Here is a 9,382-nt window from a genome sequence, read left to right as displayed (position 1 = left end):
TTATTATTATCTTTTTTATGTCTTTATTTAGAGACAGGACAGTAATCAGAGCTGGGGGGGGGGGGGGGGGGGGGGCGGGGGGAGAGTGGGGACAGACATGCACGAAAGGAGCCACAGGTCACATTTGAACCCGGGCTGCCTGCTTGAAGGGGCCTCATCCTCCGTACATGGGGCACGCCCACCAACCACTAGGCTACCAGCGCCCCCTTAAGTCATGTTTTAAAAAAAACACAACACATATTTTATTTTTCTGGAAACAACATCCTGAGTCTCATGACAGGCCTTCTGAGTAAATCATCATTTGAACTTTCTGTGACTAAAGAAACATTGAATCTGAGCACTCAGCTGAAGGGTCGGCGTTGGAAGGTAAGAACTGCTGTTTTTTTGTTGTTTAGTTAAACTCTTAAAAGTTAATGCCGAAATCTATCTAAAGAGTTGGTTAGCGTTAATTAGTTATTTTGGAGAATCAATCAAAGGCCAGTTACACGGCAGAAAGAGACCACCCCTCCATACCGCCTCCTCTTCAGGTATCACTATGTCAGTAATATGTTGTTTTACATTAGGCCAGACATATGTCATTGTAGTTTGATAAATTGTGTTTTGACTACATCTTCATTTTTTGATCCTTTATTTTGACATGACAAAATGAAAGTATGTCAGATATGGTAGTGATTACAAACTGCACCCCCCCCTCCCCCCCCCAAAAAAGAGCTCTCGTAGCCATTGAAGAGCTGAATAAATCGCTGTCATACTGCTATGGAAAGTTAAAGGGCAGGGATGGAAATGGACCGGGGACAGTGGAAGTATCGTTGGGCCCACATTGAAAAAAGCGAGGAGGACAAATCTGTTACACAACATGCCAAAGTATTGCACTATTACAGAGGGCTGAAAGCCTTGCATAACTCAACAATCCAACCCACCCATCACATTTACTGTACATTAGCGAGCCTGCAGAGCGGTTCCTCATCACTTAGGAGCTGAAAAACCCAGTTCTGACAAGTGGCCCCCATCCTTTTTCTCTGGCACGTTGCAGAAATCTAGTACCACTCAGAGAGGGCACAATGGGTTATTTCAGTCCCTCCTGTGTGCTGCATGTAGGCGACACATTCAGCAGAGAACCTGGTTGATCTGTAGAGGTGGAGCACTTGCTCAGCTTCCTCCACAGAGCTGTATCTGTTTCTGGAACAACGTGTATCTATTGGGCTATTTTTAAGAAACAGTGAACCACTTTTCAAAAAATGGTTAAGTGGTAAATATGGAACAGATTCGGGAAAAGATGGAGCCTCTCCTGCAAGAGATTGTTGAAACACACTGATAGCTTTTAGGACACGTTCAACACTGCAAAAAGGAAACGGTGCCTTGAACAAAATATTTGGATTTCTTTGAAATCTACAGTCACAAACTGTCTCTAAGTCAGAGAAAAAGAGATGAATTTATCGTACCATGAAGACTAATATGTAAGTTAGAGACATCAAGTATGGAGGAGTGTAGTGAGTGACAAATACAAATAAAATCTAGAAGCACAACCAAAGCAGCTGGTGGAGGCCTCGGAGGGAGAAAGGAGAGAGAGCTGTTAAAATGGATGTCACTTAAATAAGCTGAAGCCTGATTAACTCAAGTGTAGACAGTTTCCTGATGTCCCTCAAAAATCTGCCTGCTTGTCCTGATCCAGGAAGATTGGCCCTAAAGCCTCAGCATTGAACCCTCGCAGACTTTAATGGCACCAGGCGTGTGATGTTTGAGTTTACGAGGGCTTGATATGTCTAAAAGATGTGTGACACTGTCATGGCATCACATGCAACATTAAATAAGGGGAAAAGTCCACCTTAATTATGTGTTTGCATTTATTTCATTACAGTGTTTATCTATTTAAGAAAACTATCAAAAGTTTAAAAAAAAACATATTTTAGTTTTGTGTCACATCCATACTTGCTATGATTACATTTATGTTTTTTAAGCATATTTAATGGCTACTGCTTCAATATTCGAACATTTGTTAATATTTAGTGGGGGGGCTGGATGATCCAGTCCTACATACTATCACCAAGTATGCAAAGAAATCTGTGCAAGTCCCACAGGAAAGTCTGCGGATATGACTATTCATGGAAAGTGCGTAATTTCTCAGTGAAGATTCTGCATCAGAGCCCTGAAGCAGTGGATGATGTTGCCTCAAAGTCCGTGAGTCCATGAGTGTAGAGTTTGAGATTCAGCCAAAAAAAAAAAACCACCCAAACCAAACGCAGGCAGAGAGGGCAGGATGTCACATGCTACCGTCATCCCGGAGGTGTGTTCAAAGACAATCTGCAGATATGTGCACTCACAGAAAAGTGAGTAATTTGGCATCCTAAAGTCCTCATCAGAGCGCTCACACACTTGATGATGTGAGAGTGGGACAGCCCTCACACTGACATACTTAAAGGGTACATGCCTCAAAGCGTGAACGAGTCCATGGCTGTGTACCATTTAAGGGGCCGCATCCTTTGGAGGCCAGTAACGGTAAAGGCTGTCCCATTTGGAATGCTCCTTCTATTGCAGCCCACGAATGCATCCTTAGTTCCACCAGCCAACATGCATCGCCCATCAAATCTAAATTCACTGCGCACCAAGTTTTTCTTTTTTGTGAATCCTTGTGTACTTCAGTACACATTAAATGACCAAAGATGATTTAATAAAACAAACAAAGCGCAACAAAGTGGATGTAAAGAAAGAGATTAAGTAGGAAGAAAAAAAATCTATAAAGAAGTCTAATCAGGAATAAAAATATGCATGGCCATTTGAAGAATGTGATTGGACCTACATTACTGTTAGGAGATCAGATGTAAAATAAGTGAAAGAAACAAGTGGACATGAATTAGGCTCAGCAGACTTTTGACTTTAATGTGAATAACGACAATTTCTAAAAAATATTTATTAAGAGAAACCAAAATGAACTGTAAAATACTACCAACTTTATATTAGAAATATATATATATTTTTTTTAATTTAACCAGGAAAAAGTCTCATTGAGATTAAAAATCTCTTTTGCAAGAGCGTCCTGACCAAGACAGGCAGCAGCACAATTACAGGGTTTCAGACATAAAGACACTTAACAACAATGAACATAAAACAGGAATCACAAAAAGAACCATTCATCAGAATCTGTCATAAGTCATCAGCAACAAATCGATCAAAAAGACGCAATACGAGTTAGCTAAAACATCTACAGTCAGATATTTAGACAACCTTTAAAAACATTCAAGGAAACCAGCTCCCGAAGATTTAAAGTATCTTGCAACCGATCCCAAGAAGAGGGAGCAGCATACTTGAACGCCCTTTTTCCTAATTCAGTACCTCACACCTGAGAGTCTGACTTCTGCCACTGCAGAGGTTCAATCAAAAAATACAATCAAGAATCAAAATGCAGGCCGATGGTTTTCTTTTTGGACCTGTTTTTTTTTCTTTTTTTTTTTGGCAAATTATAGTTCAAAAATCAATTGTGAATAAATGCCTTAAAGCTTCATTTATGATATTTTGTCGCCCTGGCAGCAGTCCAGCAAGATGTCTATCTCATTTATTCTCCAAAACAATAAGTGCAGGAACAGGTTGGTGGTCCATCATGAGAACGAGTCTTACAGAAGCCTCTTTCATTTCCTTTGTTTAGTCAGGTTCACACAGCAAAAAAAAAATCACATTGTGAAAGGGCTTTTGACTTTCCAGGATACAGCCAAGTTTAGATAAAGCAAAACACATCACAGCACCATCCCTCAGGCACAGAGGGCCGGCATTCCAGCCGAGCCCCAGTTGCAACAATTGGACGGCTTCGGACATGCTGAACGTTACGTTTAAACCAACAACTGCATACGAACTGTTCTGCTTTACGTAAGATCTGACAGTGATCCTGAAAGTGAGTGTTGCTGCGAGCAGCACCTGGGAAAGTCAGGGATACCCACACTCTGCTGTGAGAAACCCCAAACAGTGAAACTGAGCCCTCCGAACAACACTGCTGCTGATCCCCCACATGTTCCAGAGAGAGGGGTCTTTCTGGGGCACTGACACCGGATCCCACCCCTCTGTCCTGGGACAGGGGATCAGGGTCGGCAGGGGGGTTGTTGGGGGGGGGGGGGGGGGGGGGGGGGGGGAGTGGAACTGGAGGGTAAGGCAGTGCAGGGTGGGGAGAATGGATTGTCCACGGGTTCTTGGGAAGCTGAGGAATATGAGGGGGAATTACCGCCCAGAACAGTGGCCAGATGGACAGCAGATGACTTTTGTGTTCCAAAAACTCTGCAGGCTGAAGGAGGATGAGGAGGCGGAGAGGAAGGAGAGAGGAGGAAGGCTTAAGTGAAAGTTTTAGTTTTTATGAGGCAGTTTTTTTTTTTCCTTCTTGGGATGGCAACATCCCCAAAGTCATTTAAGTGCCATCAACAACATAGATACTTTATCCTCTACATAGTTTGACCCTCACCATCGAGCAGTTTAGAAACACGAGTTTAAAGTAAGAATCCCAAAACCAGTGTAACATCCTTCAACCTTTATCCCACAGTGAAAACAAATTAAAATCGTATGGTGGTCAACTCTCACCACAGCAGGCATGCAAAGACATGAGGGAGAACTGATGCTATGCTGCCCCCTGCTGGTGTACATCACATCCCTACTCCCGTTCGCTAGAAGCTGCTCTACGTGCCTGTACTGCCCCCTAGTGCTATACAAAAGCAGTTACAGACTTTTCTGAGATTTCCAATTCATTGATCTCTCCATCACAACTCAAAAGAAGCTCTTGGTATAAGCAGCATATTGAAACATCTTTAAAAAACAGTGCAGATGTCTTTAAACCTTTAGTTACATGCTTTCATTGTTGTCTTAATAAGGAATGTTTTTCAATAAAATAATTTTGTAAAATCCTTTATTTGTGTTTAATCCATATAAAACCAAAGTGTTAATGAAAAGTCATGATTTTATTAGGCATTAAACTTGACTATTTGACTATTTGACGCTACTTTAGTTTGCGTACACACACATGAATTAATTGAATTTATTTACACTTTCTAAATCCACTGATCAAACCTACTTTGATGTAATACAACAGAGTGGCATAATAAAAATCGTTTAGCTTAATTCTTTGAGAAAACAAAAAGATGAATGTCCAAAGTCACAATTTAAAGTACTTCAAAAATTGCAATCAAACTCCTGCACTAACATGCAAAAATATGTTTATTGAAAATGTGTGACTACCAACACATTGCCAGTCAGTTCATGGCAAGCAGGAGTTTGCTTGCCAATTTTCATGGCCTCTTTCCTTTCCTCAGTTGTCATATTTAATAAATTAGACAAGTATTTAATGACAATGTAAGGCACTAATAGGAGAAAAAAGAAAATATTCAACCAGGACATGCAAAGAAAACACAGCTTAAGCCTCACCTCTGACAAGGTAAATAGCCAAATCATAGTTTATGTTCTTTGGGTTGGACCTGAGGTGGCCAATCAAGGGTGACCAAAGCCACCCTTGTATTTATTTTTCAACTCTAGCCCCTAAAGCATGTGGTAATGTCCAAGTACTCTGTGCCTTCAGTAGATTTTGAAATAAATCAAAATGTGGCACACTGAAAATAAAATATGCTCTCAATCAAATACAGTAAAGTTATTTCCCGTGTGCCAAGGAGTTTTGATTTATTTTTCATGTTATGTTCCTGCAACCGTGCGCTCCTGAGAACGTGTACGCAGGCTGTGCTCGGGGTAACCTGTTAGCCATTTAGATCATACTCTTTACTTTTACTTGAGTAGATTTATAGACAACTAATTTACCTCATACTCATTAAGTAATTGTTAATCAAAGTAACTGTAGAAACTCTTTGCTATTGTGTAAATGAAAACTAATTTTGATCAATCATGTTTCTACTGTAGGAAAAAGAGATTTGACGATGCATTGTTATTCTAATTTATCATGCCATCCCTTTTGGAAAGCGTCTGATTGGGAACATTATTATTTCTTTCAGCATGGCAACAATCCCAGGTGGACTGTTAATGCAGTGAAAACATGTTTGGAGAGAAACAGCTGATAAGACACTGACAGTCATGGACTAGTTTCCACAAAGTCCAGAACCGACTTGTTGGAGCCAAATGAGGTGTTTGTTTTGTGTGATGCTATTTTCCTTGCGGTTGTGTGTGTTGGCCCTCTACTGGGCACTGTGTGTAGCCTGGGCGGATGTTGTGGTTAAAGCAAGGCTCCAGGTGAGGTGGGACAGGTGATTGAATGAAGGCAAACAGTTTTTTTTACCGTGTCAGCCTGTCGGAGTTAAACGCATCCAACGCGGATTTGTTTGTTTATTTATAAGCAGCGGTTCGTCATATTTTCCTTTATTTGATAAGAAGTGTTTAAAAATAAATGGATTGAAATATCCAAATCGAATCATCAATGAACTGTGTTAATTTCTTTGAGCTAAGCACGCGTCCGAAAGCTTCCACATTCATCCCTCAAATGACTTTTCTAAACAGTCTTGGGTTTGTTAAAATTGGTCACTACACGACTATTAGAGAGGCAGTCTGGGATCACCTGGACAGTGAAGGAAATACAATACAGCCTTAATGTTTTAGAGGTCATGTATGTTTGTAACAAAGCGAGAATCAACATAAAATACAGATGCACCTCAGTTTGAGGAGTAAAATTATGGAACTGCCTGAGTGATGAGTTTAAATTGTGTAGTTCTCTGTTTTAAAAAAAAAACTTAAAATGCTAAATAATTAATTAGTGATTACAACATGAAATGATCAATACTTAAAAAATGCTTTAGAGTTTATCTACTTTTTGTTTGTGTTTTATTTTTGTTGGATTCTTATGTTCTGACTTATATGAAGGATTTTACAGGATAGGCAGAAATAAGCCTTGTGCTTCAGCCTGTTCCTTTTTTTGGTCATTGAATGTTTGAATGTTATTGTGTGAAAGTGTAAACATGTAAAGTTTTTTTGTTTCTATTTCTGTAAGTGGACTATTTGCACAAATATTTTTGACTCTTGTTATTCTTTTAATGAATGACCAAAATGAAAAAATAAAAACATTCATTCATTCATTCAAATGTGATATGGACTTAAGCTTTTCTAGTCTTCTGACAACTCAAAGAGCTTTCTACACCACAAATTCAAACCCCGTCACACACTGATGGCAGACGCTGCTGTGAGAAGTGTCCATCACTATTAACTAATCCATTCATACACATTGACACACTGACGTAGCAGCAGGAGCAACTTGGGGTTAAGTGTCTTGCCCGAAGACACATCGACATGTTGCTCGATTGCTGGGGATCGAACCCCTGAACCTTCCAGTGGAGAGACGATCAACTCTACCACTGAGCCACAGCCGCTCCAAAGAAGAACACTGGGAAGTGCTTAAAGAAGCTTGGTATAAAATACCACAAGATTACTGTAGAAGACTTAAAGACAGTCTCCCTGGAAGAGTTCAAGATGAGTCTACTGAAAACTGACTTTTTACTGTAGAAGTCATTTTGTTCTGAAGTTTGTATTTTATAAAGCTATTCACATATTTCCTGTAGTAACATCTTAATAAATACACTGAGTAATAAATACTGATGATCATTAGTAAGTTTTATTGGTACATCTGAATCTGTTGAATTGCACATGAATACTGCACCACAAGGGGGCGGAAGAGTAATGCTGTGATTTAGATAAGAAATAAGATCTGTCCCATCCAGCACTGACTCATATTTACTGTTTATGTTTGTTGTTTCGTCTTGTGTAATGCATTATAATTATTGATCTCATGTTTGTATGTGCTGCTAATTGTTTATCTGTCGGTCTTAACCAGGACAGTCAGAGATTTATAATCTAGAAGAAGTTCAATGATGTTTTATTATTTATTATAAATAATTAATAAACTGAATAAATAATTAAGCATTGATATTATCCTTTGAAGTGTTTCCACTGTGATGTTTTGAATTGCATTTGATTCAAATTTGAAGACATAGAAAGTAGCCTAAGCTTTGGTCAACAATGTATCAGACTTTTCTTTCTATTTTTGTCTGATTTCCTGATGTCCTTTTCGACAAATGAAGAGTTTACTTAACATTTGGATAAATTCATTGTAAAACTTTCTTGAACCTTATTTTTCACTGAAACTTCTGTTTAGTCTGTTAACGACATGTGCAGTAAAACAAACAGAGGTAGGCTTAATCTTTTATTTATTTTCCATTCCTGTTACCGTCAGTCGATTGCAGAGACACTTCCGATCTCTCTGAAGTCATCTTCGCTCTACGTGGTTTCCTTCGCACGAGCAGCTGTCAGCCAATGAGCTTTCAGAAGTGGCGACATCTCTGCTATTCAGGAAACCCTCTCCTCCTCTGCCATTCACCAGGTAAAGCCGGAATGTGCAACTTCATGTTCCGGTTTTGATTTCCAAAATAAGATATGTATCACGAATCAATTCACCTGAAGTACATTGGACAGCCAAGTAAAAAAAATTATAATAGTATGTATACAGCACTGAAATAGGTGTTAAGGTAAGGTGTTCCCCTTACACTTTATACATGAAACAATATAGGCTTTAATAAGATCACAAATAAGATAGGGGAAGATTTAAAGTGTTAGACAGCAAGTGTTAAGAAACTGTTCGAGTTGGGAGTTATTTAGGATTCATCATTAGTGTCTCTACAGTGTATTTCAGGATTTCCTTTAGATGTGTCAGGGACAATAAATACAGTGAAAGCCCTGTTTGCTGGTAAGACTTTGCCTAAGCTTTCAATTATAGGATGCTGACCAAGTTTTGTAAATTAAACTTTCCGACAGGCCTAGCATTCAAAGATTTTTAAAAAAAAAGCCGTGTCACAAAATATACGTGTAAACTATGAACAAACATTATGTTCAGAAATAGTCCTACGATACGATTTGAGCGAAAGTCATTCAGCACACACGCTTCCGACTTTAACGAATGACACAACTGTAGCGTCACTGACTGGAGAGATGATAAGAGACTAAGTTAGCATCTCTTACCTTAAGAAACAATCACTTTATATGACATTGATTGTTCCTTTGAAATGGGATGATGATTCTGTAAGCCTGTTACAGAACTCCATCCAATCTGCAGAGTCCCTCTGCACCTTTAAGAAAAAGCTAAAGACCCAGCTCTTTCATGAATACCTACTAACTTAATGATGATGGTCTCCATATTATTGATGATGATGATGGTTGTGACGATGGTTTTTGTTTGATAACGACGACTTATAAGATGGTTTCTATACTGATTAGAGCTCTCAAGAACTGCCCTCAATGTTGTGCTTTGCCTCTGGTCACTTCCTGTCAGCACCTGTGTGTCCAATCAGACTCAAAGCTGATCGTTTGCTCTTACTCACATTGTTCCCTGTCAGATTTTATTATGTGTAAACATCAAGCTTATGAACTA

The sequence above is a fragment of the Labrus bergylta genome, chromosome 3 (genome assembly GCF_963930695.1).
Source record: "Labrus bergylta chromosome 3, fLabBer1.1, whole genome shotgun sequence".
In the NCBI taxonomy this organism is placed as follows: Eukaryota; Metazoa; Chordata; class Actinopteri; order Labriformes; family Labridae; genus Labrus; species Labrus bergylta.
Note: the sequence above shows the minus strand (reverse complement) of the source record.